The sequence below is a fragment of the Hemitrygon akajei genome, chromosome 2, assembly GCF_048418815.1.
Source record: "Hemitrygon akajei chromosome 2, sHemAka1.3, whole genome shotgun sequence".
NCBI lineage: Eukaryota > Metazoa > Chordata > Chondrichthyes > Myliobatiformes > Dasyatidae > Hemitrygon > Hemitrygon akajei.
The window spans coordinates 45382684-45408483 of record NC_133125.1 but is presented as its reverse complement, the minus strand read 5'-3'; the positions used below and the strand labels follow the sequence as shown (position 1 = coordinate 45408483).

The following is a 25800-nucleotide window of genomic DNA, read 5'->3' as shown; positions in this document are numbered from 1 at the left end:
GGGTAAACTGTTAGCTAGTCAATTGAAGAATGCTTTGGTTAAACGTCAAATTACTAAGATCCGTCAGCAGAATGGGGATCTGACAGTTAACCATGATGAGATAAATAAATCATTTCAAGATTTTTATACCTCCCTGTATCATTCCGAATTCCCTAATGATCGTAATACCATGTGTGATTTTCTTGGGAAATTGAATTTTCCAAAATTATCATCAGATGATCTTTCAATATTAGAAACTCCTATTACGGATGCAGAAATTAAAGGGGTTATTTCTTCTATGAATTCTGGGAAAGTACCAGGTCCAGATGGGTATACAGTAGAATTTTTAAAATGTTTTTCCGCTACTCTTTCTCCTTGGTTATGCAGGGTTTTTGAAGAAGCAATTAGATTGGGCAATTTGCCACAATCTTTTTATAGAGCTTCCATTACTTTAATACTGAAGAAAGATAAAGACCCTACTGACTGTGCATCCTATAGACCAATATCTTTACTGAATGTAGATTTCAAGATCTTTTCCAAGTTACTGGCATCCAGGTTGGAGAAAGTATTACCCCAAATTATTTCGGAAGATCAAACCGGTTTTATTAAAAATCGCTATTCTTTTTTTAATGTTAGGAGATTATTGAATATTGTTTATACTCCTTCACATAGCACTTCAGAATGTGTCATTTCATTAGACGCGGAGAAAGCATTTGATAGAGTTGAATGGCCATACTTATTTTATGTGCTTGAGAAGTTTAATTTTAGTCCGACATTCATTTCCTGGATTAAACTGATATATCATACTCCAGTAGCCTCGGTGCTTACTAACAATCTAAGATCTCCCTTTTTTCGTTTATTTCGGGGTACTAGACAAGGTTGTCCTCTTAGTCCATTATTATTTGATATTACTTTAGAACCCTTGGCTATTGCTATCAGAGAATCATAGAACATCTTTGGCATTAATTGTGGGACAGATATACATAAGTTATCATTATATGCAGATGATTTATTATTATTTATTTCTGATCCTGAGAAATCCATTCCTGCAGTTTTATCACTGTTGGTTCAATTTAGTGATTTTTCTGGGTATAAATTAAATCTTAATAAGAGTGAATTGTTTCCTTTAAATAGACAGGTTCCAATTTATGGAAATTTACCTTTTAAATTAGTTAATGACTCTCATTTATTTAGGGATTAAAATCACAAAAAACTATAAAGACTTATTTAAGGTTAATCTTTTACCCTTAATTGATCAAATTAAATGTTTGTTTACTAAGTGGTCACCATTATCTTTATCTTTGATAGGTCGGATTAATGCCATTAAGATGGTTATTTTACCCAAGTTTTTATATATATTTCAAGCGGTACCAATTTTTATTCCGAAATCTTTTTTTTCTAATGTTGATTCAAAAATTTCCTCATATATATGGCAGAATAAAAACCCTAGGTTAGGTAAAATATATTTACAGAAGGCAAAGAAGGAAGGTGGATTGGCATTGCCTAATTTTAGATTTTATTATTGGGCAGTTAATATCCGATGTGCTGCCTTTATGGCAGTTATTTAGTTTTTTAATATTTTCGCTTAGTAATTCGTGTGTTAGCATTTTTTAGTTAAAGTTAGGATTGTTTAAGTAAAATTCGTTGTCTGTAATATATCGTGGCAAGGACGTCACATCCGGTTTCGCCGCGTCTTGTGGGAAAATACCAGTTTGGGATAAACGCAAGGGTGGGGGCCTGACATGTGCCAGTTCAGCGCAAGCAGAGTTTTCTTTCTACGCACCAGAAACACAGTGAAAGCAACGCTGTAAGTCATGAGATAATCGATATGTTGAATTAAAATGTTAATGCTGATTCTGTTAAAAGTAACGACGGTCGATAAGATTTATGTTTTCGTTAGTTAAAGAGTCGGGATAGTTTGTGTTGAAGTGTATTTAAAGCAGTCAATAGAGTAGGTAGATTCTGACTGTATGCTGCACTTTAATGTAATGTAGTTATTGTAGTTTTACCCTTGCAAGTATTCACGATGTAAATGTGATATCTAGGAAACAAATACTGTACCAATCTTGTATTGTTTTATCAACAGTTTTCACCATACGTTAATGTGAAGAGTGAACAGTAAATGGTTACTAAATCTTACTGTGACCTTGTTTTCATTGACTACGGTTTACCTCGACATTTAACTCAGGTTTCGTTACACCCGAGCGAGAACGTTACATCCGATATTTGATATGTTGGTAAAAGGATTGGGGTATATCTTTCAGTCCTCATTGGGTGAACTTGGAAATTAATTCTGTACAAGGATTCGCATTGGGTTCTATTTTAGGGACTTCTCTTCCCTTTGCTCTTTCTAAATTGCCGAAACAAATTGACAACCCGATAGTTAAACATACTTTACGTATATGGTTTCAATTTCAGAAATTTTTTGGGTTGACTCAGTTTGTTTTAAATACTCCTATTGTATCCAATTGCTTTTTTTATCCTTCTATTATAGACCAAGCTTATTCAGCTTGGAAGACTAAAGGATTATTACATTTTCCGATTTATTTTTAGATAATTGTTTTATGTCTTTTGAGCAATTATCTAATAAATATAATTTGCCTAGATTTCATTTTTTTAGATATTTACAGATTAGGAATTTCTTAAATACTGTACTTCCTACCTTTCCAAATTTTATGTCTTCAGGTATTTTGGAAAATTTGTTTGAACTAAATCCTTTTCAGAAAGGGCTAATATCAAAACTTTACAATATAATTTTGAAGATACATTCAGAGCCCTTTCATAAGACTAAAAATGATTGGGAAAGAGAACTTAACCTTATTATCCCTATTGAGAATTGGGATAGAATTCTTCAATTAGTTAATACATCATCTATATGTGCTAAACATTCATTAATACAGTTTAAAGTTGTGCATAGGGCTCATATGTCCAAGGATAAATTGGCTCGCTTTTATTCCTATATAATTCCTATTTGTGACAGATGTCATTCTGAGATAGCGTCTTTAACTCATATGTTTTGGTCGTGTCTGCTTTTGAAAAAATATTGGAAAGATATTTTTGATATTATTTCTGCGGTATTGAACATTGATTTACAACCTCATCCTATTACTGCAATTTTTGATTTACCAATGATGGACTCACTCCATTTATCCCCTTCCGCTTGTCGAATGATTGCATTTCTTACATTAATGGCTAGAAGATCTATTTTGTTGAATTGGAAAGAAATTAATCCTCCTACCGTATTTCATTGGCTTTCTCAAACTACGTTATGTTTAAATTTAGAAAAAATTAGAAGTGTGGTATTTGATACTTCTATTAAACTTGATAAGATATGGAGACCTTTTATTCAATATTTTCATATGATGTAAATGACCCTGTTCCAAGCCTATTTGTTTTTCCAGTTTTGATTGTATATATGTTGAGAGGATCGGAGTTGACGACATTGATGAATTTCTATTGTTGTGAGGTATTATAAACAGCCCTTTTTTTTCTTTTCTTTTTTCTTTTTCTTTTTTCTTTTTCTCTTTTTTCTTTTTTGTTTTTTCTATTAGCTATTAGATTATTAGATTAGTTTTTTTGCATAATTTTTTTTCTTTTTTTCTTTTTTTAATAAATATATATTATGATATACCTAGGTTTGACTTGTTTATTTGTATATTGTATAGTTTATGATTTGGGAATACTCATTTATATTGTAATCATTGCTTATGTATTCTCTTATGTTTAGTTTGAAAGTGTATGTTTGTAATCCCATTATCTATGTATTATTTGATTTTGCTGATATTAATAATAATAATAATAAAAAGATTGAGAAAAAAAAAGAACCCCTTAGCTACCTCTGCGGGTTACACGCAAGCGCTAGAAAGTGTGTTTAGCGTGACGGCAAGCCCAGTGGAACTTAGGACAGGGTTTCAGAATATGTTTCGGGAGAAGGGGGAGAAGCTTTCTGTCTACATTATCCGGTTAGAGAGGCAGCTGAATTGCTTGCGGTGTAGGAGGCCATTCAAATGGCTGAGGTGAATCAGTTAAGAATGGAATGGCACCGGACCTGATTGCTTGGGGTCTCCGAATGTCTCGTAGGACGCGCCCCCTCCCTCGTTTCTCCAGCTGATCAGCGCGGGAGACCTCCGTCAGAAGGGTACAGTCCTCGGTCGTGGTCTGCTAGGCTGAGGTGACCACTGATAACCCACCCCGGGGAGTGGTAAAGGATTTTGTGGCAGAGTTTAGGACTGAGACGTCCCAGTTGTTATCAGCGGGTGCGGCCACCCCGCTCAGTAAAGCCGACAGGGAGTCGGACCCCCTGACGGGACGGACTAAGAAGAGGGGTGAAGTGAATGGGGTCCCGCGAGACTGGTATTGTCTGTTATAACTGTGATGAAGAGGGACAAGAGTGTGAAGGACGGGAAAACTCTGGCAGAGTGAGCCCACGGGTACCTAAGCAGAGAGTCCCAGTGAGAGAACGGCTTGGCATCTCTGGGGGAACACGCTCCCTGCAATATATCAAGGAACACCCTAAAGCAAAACAAAACTATTCCTGAAGGATTAGTGAGGCCAAGCTCCAGTGTATCACTACGGATTGAGGGTAGTTATGCTAAAGCCAAACTTGACACCGGCTGTCCGGTTACGCTGCTGTACTGTTTGCTTTACAACCGGTATTTGACGCATTTACCCTGGATGCCACGCAGTGCACTCAAGATCTGGAGTCTTAGTATGGATTACTATCCGTACAATGGTTACTTGTAATTGAAGCTGGAGTTTTCGGAGGCAGACGGGGGAGTAGCTGATGTCTTTGATACCTTAGAGCTGGTTTATCCGGACTGGGTCGAGAAGAAAGAAACTTCAGTTCTCGCGGGAACGAATACTCCTATTGTAGGGAGGCTTGTGGGAGCCTGCAAAGAGAAGCTTTCTGAAAACATTGTTCATTCACTCTGAGGAAGTGTGTGGCGGCACTGGGCTGGACGATGAGCATAGACGAGAGACTGTGTGGTTTACCTTGTCATAATCAGTCGTGTTACAGCCTGGGGAAGTAGTGAAACTGATCGGAAACCCCCAATTTCCCGGAATGTCTGAGGCTGAGGTCCTCTTGGCGGATGCTCCGAAAGACCATGAAGAGGAGTCATGCTAACCTGCTGGGTACTGGTGAGGCCTGAACTGCAGAAGCCCTCGGATGTACAGGTGAACAGGATGACTTTGGAGCTGGAGATCACCTTCAGGCGGGGATGCCAATGGCACACCTCTTCCCCGTGTCGGTAATGTCCAGTGTCCCCAGGAGAAACTCTCTCCGAAAAGAGGAAAGTTGACTGCCGAGTCATTCAATGTTGGGGACTCCCCGGTACCTGGAGGTTGATAGAGAACATGTTGAAGCTTGAAGATGTCTTTTCTACTGACGAGTTTGGTGTGGGTTGTTCCAACAGCGCTCGCCACACCATCCGGTGACAGAGAACGGTCGCGGGGACTGGCGCCTGCAGAGGTGGAGGATGTTCGGCAGCATCTGCGGAAGTTGAAGGAAGCTGGGATCATCACTGAGTCCAGAAGCCCTTGTGCATCTCCAGTAGTGGTGGCCAGGAAGAACAATGGGAATCTATGGATGTGTGTAGACTATCGGACTCTGAACAAGCGTACAATCCCCAACTAGTATTCAATCTCCAGAATCGAAGACGCGCTGGCCTGCCTGAATGGTGCGAAGTGGTTCAGTGTGTTGGACTTGAGGAGTGGGTATTACCAGATACCCATGAGTGAGGCTGATAAAGAAAAGATGGCATTTATATGGCCACTGGGATTCTTGCAGTTGGAAAGGATGCCCCAGGGCATATTGGGAGCCCCTGCGACCTTCCAGCAAATCATGGAGAAATTGGTGAGGGATATGGAAACACGTACACAACGCTGGAAGAACTCAGCAGGTCAGGCTGCATCCGTGAGAAAAGAGTAGCCAACGTTTCGGGCCGAGACCCTTCATCAGGAATGAGGGATATGAACTTGCTTGAGGTATTGGTGTATCATAGTGTTTGGGTCCACCTTGAAGGAACATGAAGTGAGGCTACTGAAGGTGCTGGGCAGCCTGAAAACCGAAGGGTTAAAACTTTCCCTGGACATGTGCCAGTTCTGCAAGACGTCTGTCAGCTATGTTGAGCACATAATCTCACGGGATAAGTAGCTACGGATCCATCTAAGATAGAGGTAGTGACCACATGGCCAAGGCCCCAGACTGTGAGTGCTTTGCGCTCGTTCCTTGGATTCTGTGGGTACTATCGGAGGTTCGTGAAGGACTACTCTAAAATGAGTCACCTTTTAAATCAACTTCTGTCCAGTTACTCTCCCTTGGGGAAGAAAGGGAGGACGAAAGGAGAGGATGGTAAAGATTGTCTTAGCCCTTCAGAGCCTTGTGGAGCAAGATGGGATGCGAAGTGCGAAGAGGCCTTTCAGTTGCTGAAGGAACTGCTGACAAATGTGCTGGTGCTGGCTTTTGCAGACCCCCCCGGCTGCCGTACGTATTGCATACAGATGCCAGCAGAGTGAGGGCTTGGGGGCGTTCTGTATCAGGATCAGGGCACAGGGTTGATAGCTGTCACGTTTGTCAGCCAGAGTCTGTCACCCTCTGAGCGAAACTGCCCCACACACAAACTGTTCCTGGCATTGAAATGGACTCACAGTAGACAGGCAGGTTTGCAGCCGGACCATGAAGAGGGGCTGGGCTCTGAAGTAATGGAATGAAGCTGAGCTCAGCCAAGTGGCAGAGGGACTGGAGTTGATGGAAGTCACAAGTAGTAGACACGGGGAGGCCTCGCCATGTAGACCAGGAGTATCCCAAGGAATGTCTGAAACTGAGGACATAGATGATGGGATAAAGAGGTCTCAAAGAGTCTGGGGACCCCCCAGTTAGGCTGGCTTATGTAGCACTGGGGGAACAGAGGGGTGTGACTATCCCCCTAGTGAGATTTGTCACTACCATTTACAAAAGGATTGGAGATTCTGACATCACAAAATTCCTTTGAAAACGGTGTTATTAATGATGGGATGACAAATTATTTCAAAATCACGAGGACATGACCATCTGTGGTGGGGGGAGTGTGTAATGACCTTGTTCACATCTCTACTGTTATGCTGTAGGTATTTCATTTAGCCGCTCTAAGAGCTGTTTGTTCCGCTTTCAGCCTGTTTGGGTTATTGCTGAAGTTAAGGGATGATGTGGAATGTGTGCCATCCAATTAGCGGGAAGTTTTCCTTGGCAAGGGACGGTAAGGTTAGTCTTGGGCTTGTGTTCGGCAAGAGATAGAGAGAGAAGATGCTGGGGAGAACCGGTGGTAGCATACAATCCGGTGGGAGATCCACTCGTTTGAGATGGTTTGCGAGCGACGTTCGGAAGGTGGTGTGTGCTTTCACGTTGACTGAGGGCCCAGCGCGTGAGTAACAGAGAAGTTCAAGATGAGCTCCAACTTGTGCACATTTGACTGTTTAATTAGAATGGGCCCTTTTCTTTCTGTTATTCTTTACTAACCCCTTAGCTAAGATTCATAAACATGATTCCTTTAATCGTGTGCAGTGCACTGTCTGTTATTTTGTGGCAGTAATTTGTAACAGTGTAGCAAACTACACAGCATCCACACAAACCAGGGTTTGGAGTGGGACAAGTCTGGCGGAACTCGAGAGTGTCTTCCCTAGATTTATGCAGCCAAGGAAGCCAGCGGGGTTTCATCTGTTTCTGGTCACACTGTTGTACACCTCAGACTTCCAGTACACATCTGAATCTTGTCACTTCCAGAAGTTCTCTGATGACTGCGGTGGTTGTGTGTATCAGAGGTGGACAAGTTTGTGGAGTGGTGTGGGAAGAATCGCCTGCACCCTAACTGTGGCCAAAATCAGCGGGATGGAGATTGATCTTAGGAGGAAGACGACTATGACGAATCCTGAGAAGTAGTTGTGGTGGTGGAGGAGTACAAATACTTGGGTGTTCTCCTCGGCCACAGACTTGATTGGAAAGCCAACACCAAGGCCATTTGCAAGAAGGGATGAGCAGACTCTATTTTCTAAGGAAGCTGAGATCCAGCAATGTGTGCGCCAGGATGTTGGAGATCTTTTACCAGTTGGTTGTGGCGAGTCCAGTCTTCCTTGGGAGAGCAGCATCGGTGCTGGTGATGCAGAAAGACCAAATAAACTCATCGAAAAGACTGTTTCCATTGTTGGCTGCAACATGGACTCTTTTCAGTTAGTGGTGGAGAGAAGGTCACTAAACAAACTGTTATCCATTATGGAAAGTCTGGCACATACTCTCCATGACCTACTGAACAGGCAGCAGAGCACCCTTTCGAACAGACTCATTCAGCTCCGCTGTCACAAGGATCATTACAGAAAATCTTTTCTACCAAATGCAATAAGCATATGCAACAGTTCATCTCTATGCAACAGGACAATACACATCATAGTACAATAGACTCTGTTTTATTACCTCATATTATTATTGCACAGTATTGCACATTGGCAAATTATTATTGTGTATATTATTATTCAGTACTTTATTAGTAAATATTATTATTATATTTATTATTATTGCTATGTGTGTCTTTAAATATTACTGCTGTAATGAAATCATGTCCCACTCGGGATCAATAAAGTACATATTATGTATTATTATTATTATTATTATTATTATTATTATTATTATTTAAAAGCTTTGAATCACAGGCCAGACAAGGCTGATTAAAATTCACTTTTCTGTCTGTGGTTTGGTGGGTATCGGGAGGTGTGAAGTTCCCGATACCTGTGGAGGTATTTCAGAGAGAGGTTTTACCCAGATACATCTACCAGGCTGCCACCTATCGAGGTCAGGCTATGTCAGGTCGAGAACCCTGATGATCCGAGCCAGCCCTTGACTCTGATTACGACCATTCATAAGCCCTTCACCCCCTGAGAGAAGCAAAGCATTTTGTCAGAGTTGTGCTCACCTTAAAGCTGCATGTGGGAATTCAGAATTCTGGCGCAAGCTCAAGGAAGTGGTTGAAATTCACCAGATGCACCCCAAAGATATACACGTGTTGGTGAAAGCAAAGTGCCTGAGGAATATGTGGGACAGTATGGCCCAGGGAGTGCAGGGTGGTACATGCACAACTACTGGAAATGCCAGCAATAAAGGAAGATATCTCTCTTTTACAGGGAAAGTGAGGTAGCGACTGGGGGGGAGGAGAGAATAACTGGGGAATGTTAACGGCAGTGATTTAAAGAGCTGATGAGACAGCCATTGATTATGCAGAATGTAAATATTGAGCGTATGAGGAGTATTCTGGGTTGGATAATCTAGGGAGGGACGGTCCAGATTTCCTGAAAATGATGAAGGAAGGCCTGAATTCAGCCAAAAAGGCATGTTTAGATTTAGGTATTGGGGTGGGGTTGACATACTCTGCAAGGTGTCAAGGGCCAGTGAGACAGACCAAAGAAAGTACAAGAGAAAGCATGAAGTAGCTATCGTGGATGCAGCTGCTGTGACATCAGCGAGGATTTGCTTTGTGTGCTGGCAGCCGGGACACGTAGCAAAGAACTGCTGAAATGGATTGTGGGAGGGTAAACGAGTTGATATGCTACAGCTGTGGCCTATCGGGACATGGTTGGAAGCAGTGTCCAAAACAGAGGAAAGAAAAACAGCTGACAGTCACGGCAGACATGTAATCTTTCACCCCATCGCCACCCTGTCCGACCAATCTGACTGTCGATCAGATCATAAATACTATCCTGGGAGTAGATATCATAAGGGAAGGCTGTTATAGATTTGGGAGAGGGAGAAATAATATGGACATATCGGGGTATCAAATACATCCAACCAACTGAGAACACAACGTAGCCAACGTAGCCACAGCTACTCTGATTATCAGGGGCTGGAGCCAGGAATGTGTCTATGGTTAATTTGTCAGCAGTTCCCAGCAATGTGGGCTAGACACAATCAAGATTGTGGTTGAGTAAGGATGAACCCAGCTAAATTAGAGGGGGCCTGCGTAAACCCCATAAGCAGTATCCTATAAAAAGTGACACACTGACAGCTGTTCACTAGTCAGTGACGATAGTTTAGTATACTGGAATGAATCCTGTGAGCACCATTCTAAAAGGGGGGAGGCACCTGAGTGCCAAATGGAAGTAGAGCAGGAAGAAGATAACGGTGTGAAGGAAACACCTCTGGAAGGGGAAGAAGAGGACATTTTTATATATTGGTCTTGGCAATACATAGACAGGAAGCCATGGACTGTGTGGGCCGTGGTGAAGGAAACGGGTGAAGAATTAGCTTCAGGAGCACTGCCAGGGTTCGCTCAGCTCAGGTGGTGGAACTGGTGGCCCTGATAGAAGCCCTTCGCTACAGTAAAGTCAGACGAGTAAAGATATATATACAGACAGCTGGTATGCCTTCAAGGCGGTGAACGATTATTTGCTGGCATGGGCACGATGGCGATTTGTAACCTCAAGGAGGCAAGTGTTCAGCACGGGCACCTAATGCAAACAATGCTGGAAGCAGTGAGTCTGCCAACAGAGGTGACAGTAAAAGCTCACCAGAAAGGGGACAGTAAGGAGCTGAAAGGAAATGACTGGGCAAGAGGCAATTGAAACTGCAAGTGTGCAGGAAGAAATGACTGAAGCCAGTTTAGTGAAATTATATGCAGAGGTGGAGGCAGAAGAGAAGGAGAAATGGAAGAGAAAGGGAGCAATGGAGGGACAGATGAGAGCTGGACCCACGAGGAGGAAGGAGTCATGGGTTCAACTCCCAAATACTACTGAAGTTATATCACGGGGCAATGCTCCAGGGAAAGCAGAGAATGATCACAACTCTCCGGCAGGACTGGTGGTGGCCAGGGATGGGCGGGGATGTTGAGAAATTCGCTTGCCTTTGTATCATTTGTGCCTAGCATAACCCTGGTAAGGGCATAAAGTTACAGCTGGCAAACCAGCCACGGTCGAGGGGACCCTGGGGAGACATCCAGATAGACTTCATGGGGCCCCTGCCAAACAGCAGGGGGGAAAGTTACTGTCTAGTAAATGGGGATCACTTCACCTGGTGGGTAGAGGCTTTCCCGGTGTAACCCAGGATAATTAAACACAAAGTTGTAATGTTAGAAAGTTCTACTTGAAAATGAGGTTTACCAATTTAAAAAAAAGAATTTGAAAAAACGCAGGGCAGACGAAGATTAGAAACTGAAGACATGAACTGTTTAGAGTGGAATTAGTAGTGAGTACCTTTACCCTACTAACTTGAAACCCTCTGAGTGAAAGCCGTGGAGGAGAGATAATAGTGATAAAAGATTTATTGAAGCTACAACTGTGACATGCAGCAGCTATAACGAGACATTATCGGCTGAGACCGGAGACCAAAATCCCTACCGTGTAGTCGGGTAGACATACTGCCTGGAACTGAAATTGAAGTTAACTATAATACTTGAGAATAGGAATTATATTTGGTTTTCTAACTAACTAGGGATAAGTAAAAAGGGAAGTTTAGTCTGTAAACTTTTAAATAGGGAATAAGACTAGATCTAATTAGTTAGAGAAATTGGAGTACAAAGGTTATTCTAATGATATCACTGATTTTAACTAAACAGTAATTTGGCTTTTGTTGATATCTAAGGTTTGGAACCTAAACAGAATGTTTGAACTTTGAATTGTTCTTGCTCATGTAAATATTTCATACATATTGTTCTTATAAACAAAACTTTTTTCCAGAAGTGTGTGGTTTCTATTCACTGCCTCCTTCCAATACCTAGAACCTTCTGATGGCCTACTAGCACCAAGTGCAATTTGATTTTCTCAAAAGAATGCGGCGACTAGTCCACGCACGATAAGACCGATGCTACATAGGTGTTACACCAGCAAGGGACTGCACCGCTGCACGGATTCTAGTTCACGAATTCCTCCCACAGTGGGGAACCCCGGTCCCAGTGGACTCAAAGCAGGGAGTACCTTTCACAGGGAAAGTGATGAAGAAAATGTGCCAGCTGTTAGGGTTTCAACAACAGTTCCACATACCCTACCACCCTCAGATCAGGAATGGGAGAAAGGTTGAACCGAACAATCAAGAATGCCTTAGCCAAGGTAATGGCTGAGACGGGGAAGACACAGGTTGATGTATTACCAGGAATCCTGATGAGATTGCGGGCAACCATAAACCACATGCTGGTCTCAGCCCATTTGAATTATTGATGGGGCGAGCAATGCTACTCCCTTATGGGGTGATTATGGGTTGTGGTGAGCCTGGGGCTTACAGGGATAGAATGACCCGGTATGTGAAAGACCTTTGTAACCAACTTAAAGTGTAGAAGGACTGAGCAAAACAACAGCAGAACGTTGCTGATCAGAGAGAGCTGGAGGGAAAGGAGATGGTCCTCCCACAGCAGGTGACCACATATGGTGAGAGTGCTGCATGAAAGGGCAGGGTTTGCTCGCAGATGGACAGAACCGCAGCTGGTACTTTTAACAAGTGACACTTGTGTCTGCGTGCAGACCCGGCGAGGCAGCCAGTGGAAACCGTGGACTCAGGTTAAACTGTATGACTCACCTTGTTGCCCCCACAGACAGAGCGGGGGATCAAGTGTACCTAGTAACCATGTAGATATTAGAGAATCTAAGAGATGAACACCAGCCGGCCACACAAGACCTGACCACAGCTGATGGAAACACACCCACGGCAAAATGCGAAGGCAGAAAACACCGAGCGTGTGACAGAAACCTGTGAATAGCATGCTAAAGTGTGGTGATGGTACTCTGTAATAAAGGCTGGCTGCTGAAAGTAGACAATTGGCTGAATAGCTTAGAATAGAAAAGATATTTGGGGGAAATAGATGGAGAGGGATTTTATTAAAAGCAAAGGCAGCAGGTTCCACAACTTCGACGGCATGGCAGACCGAGAAAGATTGTACACGGCATCAGAAAGCAGTCACCCCTAACCCCAATGGAAGTGAATACAAATGAGATGGGCCTTTCAGCAGTCAGGCCAGTGATCGACTGGGCAGTTCAGAAGGGGGTGCCACCAGGGAGAGGTCCCTGAAGTAATTCACATAGAGACAGCTCTAACTACTTCCTGTACATTAGGCCTCTCAGGTGCCCCTGGAAAGAGAGAGTTTTAGCTACCCGAGAATGAAGGGGTGAAGACAAGGAATGTGACTAAGCTGCAATCGACTACCAGGGAAAGAGCCAACAGGCATCTGAATGATGCTGTATTTCTAAAGACTGTTGATCAAATTTCTGGAACAATCTCTCTGCTTAGCATTTTCTAGGTAGCCATTACCTACCTAGAAATTTAAAGGTAGAGTGTTTTTGTTGCCCCATTTGAATAGATCCTCCTTAAGGTTGGCCTTTCCCGGTCGGTACAAGCTTATCTTTGTCCAGCAGTGCTGAGAGGAGAGACTGTTAGAATGATTGTTCGGTTTAGCATATGTAGCAATTAACTTAACCAACTTTGGCCATTAGCCTTCAGATTCAAATATAGATTACAGATTTAATTTAAAATGCATCTCTGAACAACAGCTTCCTAAAAGCCTTGAATCACAGACCAGACAAGGCTGATTAAAATTCATTTAGATGTCTGTGGTGTGGGTGTGAATCAGGAGGTGTGAGGTTTGTGTGGGTGCATTATAAATTTGGAATTGTCCTTTGATGTTTAGCACATAAAATTTCATGTAGTGTTGGTCAGCCAGACCTATCCACTGAAGGCGTCTCAATATGATGCCTGCTTTATCTTGGTCTGTCAAATAAAGAGGCCACTTCATTTCTACCATTATACCTTCAGCTGCTCTCCCTCCCACTTAAGAATCTTGTAGACTTGATCAGAGATGTCCCTGACCCTAACACCCAGGAGGCAAAGTACCATCCAGGAATCTTGTTCTCATCCACAGAATTGCCTTTCTGTTTCCCTAACCAACAAATTCCCTATCACCCTCCCCTTCTCTTCTGAGCCACAGAGCCAGACTCAGTGCCAGAGACATGACTGCTGTAGCTTTCCTCTGCTAGGTCATCTCCTCCAACAGTATCCAAAATGGTGTACCTACTGTTGAGGGGAACAGCCACAGGGGTACTCTGCTTTGGTTATCTATCCCCTTTAAACCCCCTGACAGTCACCCAGTTACATGTGTCCTGCACCTAGCGTGTAACTACCTCCCTGTATGTCCTTTCTATCAACCCTTCAGCGTCCCAAATGATTCAGTTCCATTCCAACTCCTTAACGCTGTTAGAAGCTGCAATTGGATACCCTTCTTGCAGTCGTAGCCATCACGGACCGTCTTCCTATATCCCGCAAGAGGAGCATTCCGCTTTCCTGCCTGGCAATCCCACTGCTCTAAATGTGAAATAAGAAAGAAAGAAACAAAAAAAAATTTAAAAATCTACCTATGGCCTATGTCCCTCCTCACTGAAGCCATGAAAAGCCAAAGCCTGAACTCTTCACTCTAACACTGGCCCACTCACACAATGGCCACTCTGCTTAAACCTATCTTCCTTTTATAGGATCTTGTCAAGTGCCTAATTATGCACAATCCAATGTTTTCTTGGGAACTGTGGTGCATAAAATGTGCCAATTGCCCCATTCACTACCTTTAAACTCTCTATCCCTCACTGTAGTTTGATGTCTCCTTGGGAATGGTGATACACAAAATGTGCCGACTGCTCCCACTGGCTTTTGTTAAACTCTCTCTCCCTTAACACAGTCTGATATCCCCTCAGAAACTGTGACATGCAAAATTCTACATCTTCCAATCTTATTTATTTCTAAGGATTTGATTTCCAGTTTTTTACAACCCAAGCCAGCCCACTCAACTGTCCACCCACCTGTACTTTCAATATGACATGCAATCTTCGATGTTAAACTCCCAGCTGTAATCTTCCTTCAGTCATTACTCTGTGATGCCTACAACGTCATATCTGCCAATTTCTAATTTTGCGGAAAGATCATCTACCATGATGAGGCAACTCCCGGATTGGAGGAGCAACACCTTATATTCCATCTGGGTAGCCTCCAACCTCCAAGATAAACAATGATATTTCTAACCTAGTAATTTCTCCCCCTCCCCAAATTTCTCTTTTCTCATCCCTCATTCTGACTCCCCTCTGTTTCCTCTTCTTCACACCTACCCGTCACCTCCTTCTGGTGCCCTTCCTCCTTCCCTTTCTCCCATGATCCACTCTCCCATCCTATCAGATTCCTTCTTCTTCAGCCCTTTACCTCTTCCACTTATCACCTCCCAGCATCTCTCTCCACCCTCTTCCACCAGCCACTGTCATGGTTTCTCGTGCCCCACAAACGACCAGGAGATGCAGAAGATTCTTCAAGAAGTATTAAACTTTAATTTGCAAATCAAAGCTGAGACAGTCATTGAGCTAGTCGCTGATTGCCCACCGATCCTTGTACATAGCATTTTTTATAGCAATCTCCTGGTTTAGTTGCATTAGCATATCCAATCTATATCCAATATCTATTGTTGCGTATCACAAATACATCCGCCACTATTGTTTCTACCTATTGACTTAATCATGTTCTAATCTACATCTCTTAGCTACCTCTCATTAACACACCATTGTCTTCTACATTCTTAAGATTTCATTCTCCTACTAAATTGGGTACATGCATAGCAAATAGCAAACTCAGAATACATAATCTACATCAAAGCTGACTACATAGTTTTGGTTACACAACAAACAAGTTCAAAGCAAAACATCTCTTATCTACCTCTCATTAACACACCATTGTCTTCTACATTCTTAAGATTTCATTCTCTAGCAAATAGCAAGTTCAAAGCTGACTACATAGTTTTGGTTACACAGCAAACAAAGCAACTTTTATACTCCAATACCACCTACCTTTTCCCTCACCTGGTTTCACCTATCACTTACCAGCTTATTCTATTTCTTTTCTCTCCCTTGCTTTCCAGTCCTCAGCCTGAAACTTCAACAGTTTAATCCTCTCCACTGGTGCAAGGGTGAAATGCTAAGGCTTTATAAGGCATGGTCAGACCAACTTGGAGTATTGAGAGCAGTTTTGAGCTCATTATCTAAGAAAAGGTGTGAAGGCATTGGAGTGGATCCAGAGGAGGTTCGTGAGCATGATTCCAGGATTGAAAGGGAGCGTTTCATGGCTCTGGGTCTGCTGGAGTTTTTGAAGAATGGAAGGGGGGGGGGGGGATCTCATTGAAAGCTATTGAATTTTAGAAAGGCCTAGATAGAGTAGATGTGGAGTTTATGTTTCCTATAGTGGGGAAGTCTAGGAGTAGAATGCACAGTCTAAGAACAGAGGGATATCCATTTAGAACAGAGATGAAAAGGCATTTATTTAGCCAGAGGATAGTTATTCTGTGGAATTCATTGCCATGGATGGCTGTGGAGGCCAAGTCATTGGGTATATTTAAAGTAGAGGTCGATAAGTTCTTGATTAGTAAGGACATCAAAGGTTATGAGGAGAAGGCAGGGGAATGGGGTTAATAAATCAGCCATGATGGAATGGCAGAGAAGACTCAATGGGCTGAAAGCATTGTTCTGCTCCTCTGTCTTATGGATGCTGCCTGACCTGCTGAGTTCCTGCAGCATTTTCTGTTTGTTGCTCTGGATTTCAAGCATCCACAGAATCCCTTTTGTTGAAGATCATCTACAAAGTTGATCTACTCAGTAAAATAATTTGGTTTGGCAGAGCATTCTGTATGTGGTTCCCTAGATACTGCGTGCAGCTAGGAAATTAGAAATCCTGAGAGAAGAATATTTCTACTGCTGTGGCCTGAAATTCTAGATTTCAGTTATCTGATCTTGGGCATGGGCCATTGAAGAGGAGGTCAGATAGGTTGTCCCTCAACAGCACTGGACTAATATCCTTCTGGGCCAACTTGCTCATACATAGGATAAAATCTCATTTGGCAGAGGAATGGAAAGCTGAGTGAAGATTCAGAAAAGAAACAAATGGAAGCGAGAGGCAGAAAATTAATGAGTGAGCTTGAAAGGCAGAGCAAACAAAGGTTCTGAAGTGGCCAAAAAAATATTTGTGGAAAATATAAAGTAAATTGAAGAGGTTCTAAGTTTAAATACAAAAAGAAATTACCAAAGATAGCTAACAGGCAGCATCTTCAGAAATCAAAATGGAGTTAATCTTTCACAAACACGAGAACATCTGCAGAAGTTGGAAATCCAAAACAACACACACAAAATACTAGCTGAACTCAGCAGCTCAGGCAGCATCTATGGAAAAGAGTAAACAGGCGACGTTTTGGATCAAAACCCTTCAACAGGAAATAAGGAGTTAATCTTTCAGTAATTACTTTGTACTAAAATGGTCTTTGTTGCTTTTTGTTCCTAATTACACATATTTTTTGTAAAAATTTTGTAAAAATGCTGCTTATATGATGTCATGTGCTTATAATGTTGCTGCATGGAAATTTGTCATTGTACTTGTGCAATAACCTCAATTTAGGCTTTGAGGTTGATGACCTTTTGTCAGAATGGGGCCATATCAGATAGCAATCAAATTGTGGTGAATGGGACACATGGTATGAACAAAGGGATTGTCTGAGATAGGTGGAGATCAAGAGAAAGTGGATGGCTATCAGAGAGCACTACTGGCAGCTACTCTGCCTTAATGAGGTGAAAGTAGAAAGAGAAACAAAACAAAAAATGGTCTGTTCCATTTTTTTCACCTCTGTTTTTGTCACCAAGAGAAAACATAGAGTTCTTCTGGTCCTTAGCTTCCACCCCTATCAATCTATACATTCAGCAAACTCTGTAATCCTCTGTAAATTGCACCACTTTCAGTGAGATCGTACCACCAGGCACCTATTTCCTTTACACGTGAGAGTCTACAGATGCTGGAAATCCAAGCAACACACACAAAATGCTGGAGGAACTCAGCAGACCCGGGCAGCAACTTTAAAGGTACAAAGGCATCTATGGAAAAAAGTAAACAGTTTCCAGACCCTTCATCAGGACTGGAAAAAAGATGATCTGATATCCTGATGAAGGGTCTCTGTCCGAAATGTCAATTGTTTACTCTTTTGCATAGATGCTGCCTGGCCTGCTGAGCTCCTCCAGCATAGTGCGTGGGTTGCATCCACTATTTGATGACTTTGTTTTGATTTAGCTGGTACTTAGAAAACGTACTTATTCTGTTTTAACAGATGACGTGTTTCCCCATCTCTGATTTTCAGCAACTCTTTTGTTCTCTTTCTCACAGTTCCAGCAGTTTGTTTTCTTTTCTTATACTCCGTTAAATGTCCTCCAGATGCAATTGCTGCTATTAGCTAGCCTTGACCACTTGCTTTTACTGGACACCAGACAATCTCTTTGGGCACCTCTCTATCACAGGCATTCCTTCTCTCCTCTTCTTCCTCTTCTTTATAGTGTAAACATTGGTCCAAAATCTTCCCAATTCTGGAGAAGGTTATTGACTTCTCCCCACAGATCCTGCCTGATCTATTAGGTATCATTAACACTTTCTGTTTTATTTTAAATATATATTTCAGAAGTAGGTAGATTGCTAAACTGCTATGAAATATATTCCCAGGCCACTAATAGAAATAAGTGGAGGTGGGGGAGGGGGAGTGGGAAATGTGGAGGCTCTGACTGCAGTGTTTTAATCCTCTTGAGCTATGTGAGTGGCGTCATAAGAATGTAGGATTTTTAATGACCTGCCATTGTTTTAAGAAAGGAGGAAGGAAAAACAAAATAATAACAGGCCAAATAACTGGAATCCATTCGAAGGGAAATAAAGCTTCATTTGAACAGGCACAGATTAACCAGAGGTACTCAGAATGGAGTTTTTAAGGGTTAATTACGCCTGGCTCTGTACAAACATAGAAGCCTTTTAAGTTGGTGAATGAAAGGACTTGAATTCGGAGACTCTTTATGTACCAATCACTAACATACAAGCACAGCAAGAGGTATGTTAGTTTCATTGCACTGGGTTTGAGCGCAGAATTTGAGATATCTGGTTCTGATTACATGGGGCCCTGGTGAGAACACATCTGGAAATTTGTGCACAGGTCTTGTCTCCATGCCTTAAAGAAGAATGTGCTTACGATGGAGGGAATAGAGCAAAAGTTCACAAGACTAATGAAGAGCCTCCAGTCCTGATGATGGGTCTCAACCTGAAACGTTGACTCTTTATTCTTTTCTGTAGACACTGTCAGTAAACTTTACCACCAGAAAGGACAAGAGCATGAGGTACAGCATGAGTAACACTATTGCCTCCATGTTCCCTTCCAAGTTTCACCTATCCTGCTTTGGATATGTGTAATCATTCCTCCTTAAACATCAAGTCTAATTGCTGGAACTCCCTGTGCTACAGGACCTAAAATAAAGTAGAAAGAGTTAATAGGATTGAGTTTGAAGGGGATAGTGTAACAAAGTACTGTTGAGGTATCAGCTGTCATCTTATTGAATGTAGATTATTCCCTAAAGGCAGAATCACCTACTCTCTAATAGATTTATTTTGCTCTTAAGTAACTCTTTGAGGAGGTATTCAATGGTTTTTAGTATTTTGACAAGGTCCCATAATAGTAGTCAAGGGAGAGAAGCAAATCTGATTCAAAACTAGTGCCATGATAGGAAGCAGAGGTTCATGGGTGATTTTGTAACTCAAATGTTGTTACTAGTAGGAGTCCTGAAGTTTTAGATATACATATTTAAAAAAATTAGACTGAAATGTAAAGGCAATGTTAAAGACATTTACGGATGAAACAAAAAAAATATTGTCTCCCGCCTAGGTAGCCTCCTACCTGCTGGCATGAACATTCAACTCACAGACCTCCGTTGATACCCCTGCCCTCCCCTCACCCCCATCCCTATCTATTATTTTAGTCTGGTTCTCTTTCTCTCTCTTTTTTCCCCCCCTCACTATAAACTCCCCCCCAGCCCTACTTTTATTTCCCATAATTCTCCACCTTCCCCCAGCCCATTTCCCTCCAGCCTATCAGTTCCTAGCTCTCTACTTTATCCCTCCCCCCACTTCTTATCCCCCCTCGACCATCCCATATTACTTCACTCCTGATGAAGGGTTTCTGCCCAAAACGTCGTCACTACCTCCTCCCATAGATGCTGTCTGGCCTGCTGAGTTCTGCCAGTATTTTATGTTTTTTTTTATATTGTGCTGTTGACTGTGAGGAAGAAGGCTTTGGATAACAGCAAGATGGTCAATTGGGCAGAAATCTGGCAAAGAATTTAATCAAAGGAGCGTGAGGTAATGCATGTGGATTTACATGACTGAGGAGGGTATGGATTCTGGTGGATGAACAGGGGGTGTGGGGAGGTATGTAAAATAATAAAGAAAGCTGACAGCAAAGGTCTGGAATTCAGGTGGTTAGACTTCTGAAGGGACTGGATGGAGTAAATAGAACTTATTACTCTAATAGTTTGTAGATGTCACTGCACATTCCTATTCCCCGCAGAGTAAATAGGAAATGGTTCACTTTGAGGTTCCAATAACCCAAGAACAAAGATTTAAATTTATTTATCACATATATATCAAAACATACAGTGTAGTGCATCATTTGCATTTTACAACCAACCGCTGGCGTGCTGGGGGCAGCCCACAAGTGTCGCCACCACACATTCCAGCACGCGCACTAGCATGCCCACAATGCTCACAGAACAACAGAGCACAACAGGCAACAAAACAACAACAAATCAAGCTCTGTTGATGAAGGATGAAGAGGTCAATACTCCCCAATGCCATTAGGCTTTACAATTCAACTGCCAGGACTTAAGAACTTTTTTTAAAGCTATTATTAATGCTTTTTGAGTTAGTGATTTAGATGCATATCATATTATTACTGAGTTAAGAATTGTATGTAATGAGTTTTTGCTACAACAAGTGTATGGGACATTGGAAAAAATGTTGAATTTCCCCATGGGGATGAATAAAGTATCTATCTATCTATCTATCTATCTGTTCTTCCCTTTCTACATGCACATACACAGTACTCCAACCCCAGCACAGGCCATCTCCAGCCTCTAACCCCTAGTGGACTCAGGCTTGGCCTCGGACTCTCAGACGTTGGGCCTTTGACTTTCCCAATGGACTCACAGAGATTCACAGACTTGGGCTCCGGCCAATAGACCTCAACTTCTAGACTTCTGATTCAACCCTTGGGCCTCGATCCTTGACATTGACCCCAGGGCACACCCATCACCAAACAGTAGGCCTTGAACTCTGGACTTGCCAATGATGGGACCCTGTACAGTAGGCCTTGAACTCCCTTATCACTGATGACCAGGGATCATCAGATCTCGTTCCTCCTGCCTGCACAGGCCTCCAGCTCCAGAACCTTCTGACACTGGGGCCTTTGTGGCCTTTGTCCACACTAGTCTGCTGGCCCAACGTCAGATCATGAATTTCCCGCATCCACGTCTCTGGCCATCAAACGCAGAGCTGAGGTTTACATTCTAGCTGGACTTGTGATCAAGATGGCACCAGATAGTCCACAAAACTGTTTATTTCACTTCTTTTACCTCTGCATTTTTAAAAATCTCAGGTGTGTATCTGGAACTGTCAGAGCCTGTGATTTACAGCTTGAAGATCGACTGAGCAATCTAGCCCCTCCCTGTCTCTGAGAAGAATCCAGGAAGCCAGGGCAAGTGCGAGCAGCCTCCAGGCGGAGAAGCTTAGAAACGGGGAATGAGCCCATGAGCGACTCCATTTTGCTGACTGAAGCATTGAGGAAGATTGAAACCGAGATGAATGCGGAAGGCAAGCGAGGGTTCGGTGGCGACTCCCTGCCTCTTGTTCTCTGCTCTGAGTAATCTCGCTGCTGCAGGAGGAGTCTGTGTGACAGCCTATCGCTCGCTGTTGTCGGAGGGGAGGCCTCTGTGTTCCAAAGGTATTCCTCTCTCGATGCTGTCGGAGGATGTTACTGAAGTTCTGCAATCGACCAACGTGGACTCTTTCAGTTCTATAGTTTTTATATTCTGTGTTTTCGCCCTTTGTTGCCGTTTGGTGAGTTTGTTGGCTTTTTCTGTGTGGGGGGTAGTGTTGGGGCCAATGTTCTCGTCGCCATTTGATGAGTTTGTTAGTTCTTTTCATGCAGGGGTGGTGTTTGCGGTTTGATGTTCTTGTTGCTGCTTGCCGAGTCTGTTAGTTTTTTCTGTATGCGGGGTGCTGTTTGGGGGGCTGATGTTCTCGTCGCCATTTGATGAGTTTGTTAGTTCTTTTCATGCAGGGGTGGCGTTTGCGGTTTGATGTTCTTTTTGCCACATGGCGAGTTTGTTAGTTTTTCTCATGCAAGGGGGGTTTGAGAGTTTAGGTTCTTGTTGCTGTGAGGCACATTTTTGTTAGTTTTTCTGGGTAGGGGGAGGTGGGGGTTCTGAGCTGATGACTGTGTTGCCATTCTTGTTTGTGTGTGGGAGTGGGTTTGATGCTTTTCTTGAATGGCTTCCACGGTTATCTATGTTTTGTGGCTGTCTGGGGAGGATAAGTATGCAGAGTTGTATACTGCATACATTCTTCGATAATAAACAAAGGAGCTGGTTGTGGACTACAGGAGGAATGGAAACAGGCTAACCCTTATTGACATTAATGGATCTGGGGTTGAGAGGGTGAACTGCTTTAAGTTCCTCGGCATAAATATCACCGAGGATCTCACATGGTCTGTACATACCGGCTGTGTGGTGAAAAAAGCACAACAGCGCCTGTTTCACCTCAGATGGTTGAAGAAGTTTGGCACAAGTCCCCTAATTATAAGGACTTTCTACAGGGGCACAATTGAGATCATTCTGACTGGCTGCATCACTGCCCGGTATGGAAACTGCAAGAGCCTGCAGAGAGTGGTGCAGACAGACCTGTGTTTCTTTCACTAGTCGACTTCCCTGCTCTTTACTTCACTCCCTCCCATCTCACAGTTTCACCTATCGCTTACCACCTTGTACTTCTTCCTCCCCTCCCCCCACCTTCTCATCTCTTTTTTTCACTCTTTTCGACTGTTTTGTTAACTGTTTACTCTTTTCCATAGTTGCTGCCTGGCCTGCTGCGTTCCTTCAGCATTTTGATTTCCAGCATCTGCAGATTTTCTCTTGTGCGTGTTCATGGTATTTCAACATCTTTTGGAGTGGTCAAATGGGTCACACTTTGGCCAAAAAGGAGGAGGAGAATCTGAGGCATGGATGAGTGTCATCTGCCTCTAACCACTCAGTAGCTTGTACATGTTATATTTAGACTGCTTTTAGAATTTCATCGTAATAATTTTAACTAAAAAGACTTTTGCAAAGAAGTACAATGTGTTTAAACAACTGCATCATGATTTTAGTGGATGTGGTCAAGAGGAATTCTTACTGCCAAACTTTGATGCACTTTTCTGTTTGTGAGACTGAGGAAAAGGGTCAACAACATTTAGAACATGTGACCACATTGTTTCAGAAGTTAATAGAAACCCATAAAAGACTGACGAGATAATTTATTTAAAAATAAACCAGAACACCTTTGCTTATGACGTGCATGCCCTGAATTTCACTGAATTTTTATGGGATGAGAGTAATCGTTCAGCTGGGCAGATTAGTAAGGAAGTAATCATTCATAGTTGACCCAACTTTAATCCCTTCTTCCCATTCAGATTTCTGATGAATTTGATGAGCTCATCGGCAGTGCATCCATGATATGATGCATATGCACATACGGTACTCAGGAATTGTGTTAAAATGACTCTGTAGTGCTTGGAAAAAAATATAGAGTTGGAGATCTGCAATGATCCCCACCACCACAGGAAACTGTAATTTAAACGGTCTGGTTTTACTTATGTATGCACAAACTACATTGCTTTTTTCTTTCCAAACACGTTTTTTAAAACTTTATGCACAAAAGGGACATGTATCAGTTCTGTACCAGTTCATTGCATCTTGCAACTTGCTGCCTCTTTGCTGCTTATATCTTCTTATTTACATGTCCAACACGAAGGTATGAGCTGGTCCCGGAACTGGCATGAGAGCTGGATTAGATGCATCTTGTCTTTTACTGGACTTTTCTGCAGGGCTATATTTGAGACAGTTCTAGCAGTAGGCTACAGAATCCCACCGTAAACACAAGGGAGTCTTCAGATGCTAAAAATCTAGAGCAACGCACAAAAATATTCTAGGAACACAGTGCATCAGGTAGCATCTGTGGAGGGGAATACACGGTATTTCAGGCAGAGTCCCTTCATTAAGGTATCCCACCCTGTTCTCACAGATCAAGATGGCACTGGTGAACCATGGTGACGTTCTACAGGCTACATACAATACTTCTAAACACCTCCTTTGAATTACTCTCATTGAAATCTGCAGTATGTGAGGTGAGGGCCTCCATCGGGCAGAGTTGACCATGGATCTCGCGTTCTAGCTGTCCAGATACGCACGCCTGGGCAGTATAATTTGGAGAGCAAGCTGTTGCCCATGAAGCAAGCTCCCCCCCCCCCCCTACGCATCTGATGACCCCAAAGGAACAGCAGAGACTGAAACAGTTTTATACAAGCAGTGTCACAAGAGTTGCCAATCAGCATTGAATGTAATTTAGGACTGCCTTAGGGACTCCAGCTCCAGATTTTTTCCTTGGGATTTACTCCCGAAGCTTTCTCCATAAGTAATAACAGCTGCAAGGCAGCGGAGGTTTGAGATCAGAGTTTTCCTTCAGCAGTATGTATTGTCCCTTTATTTAAGTAATTTTTAATCAAGTTAATGATCCACGGATTTCACAATTTTGGACTTGACAGACCAAGCAGGTATGGCAACTTTAAGCAGACAGAGTTTCATCACCTTGGCTGGAAGTGAGGTAGGAAGGAGGATACTCCAAGCCAGGCTGAAATGCAGAAGGATGAGCTCCTCTCTGCCCAGAATCTTACTGGCAATGGTGCAGTCACTGGAGAACAAATTTGAGGAACTGAGGGCAAGATTGCTGTATCTGAGGGAAATGAGAAATTGTTGTGCTTTATTTCTGAGTAACACATGGCTTTCTCTCACCAGATACAGCAATCAGAACCAAAGGCTTCTCAACTTACAGAATGTATTGAAATGCTGATTTGGAAAGGCAAAAGGTGGAGTTATGTGTTTCATGATAAACTCTTGGTTGTGCTCCGATTTGGCAGTTTTGTTGAACTTGTGTTCCATGACCTTAATACCTAATGGTCAAATGCCATCAGTTCTATTTACCTAGGAAGTTCTCCTCCATAATCCTGACCATAGTTTACATACCACCAGTGACCGACTATAATCAAACACTTGAGATATTGCATGATGCCATCTCCATCTAGGAAACAGTCCATCCTGAAGCATTTCAAATCATAGTCAGGGACTTCAACCTTGTTTGAAGAAAACCCTGTCCAATTACCATCAGCATATAACCTGTAGTATCAGAGGTCCTAATGCACTAGACCACTGTTATACTAAGATAAGGAATGCCTACTGTTCCATGCCCAGACCATATTTTGGTAAATCAGATCACTTGGATGTCCTTCTCCTATCTGCATACAGGCAGAGGCTGAAAGGGAAGGCTTCAAGGATTAGGACAACAAAAAGTTGGTCACAGAAGGCAGAGGAGTGGCTACTGGAATTGCTTCGAGTCACTGGATTGAGTCGTGTTCATGGTATCATCTATGGAAGTGAATTAATACACCATGGTTGCCATGGACTTTATTAAAACAGTTGCCCACGACAGAGCCCGCCTTCCTTACCAGCTTATTAAGACGTGAGGCGTCCCTCTTCTTAATGCTTCCTCCCCAACACGCCACCACAAAGAAGAGGGCGCTCTCCACAACTGACCTATAGAACATCTTCAGCATCTCACTACAGACATTGAATGACGCCAACCTTCTAAGGAAGTACAGTCGACTCTGTGCCTTCCTGCACAAGGCATCTGTGTTGGCAGTCCAG

General features: G+C 42.7%; 1 long non-coding RNA gene across 1 annotated transcript; it reads left to right on the top strand.

Moving 5' to 3' along the window:
* Window positions 1-1699: 1699 nt before the first annotated feature.
* On the top strand, window positions 1700-24971 carry LOC140737389 (uncharacterized). Its single transcript, XR_012101132.1, has 2 exons — window positions 1700-1786; window positions 24895-24971. It is a non-coding gene; the product is annotated as an uncharacterized lncRNA (long non-coding RNA).
* Window positions 24972-25800: the final 829 nt, after the last annotated feature.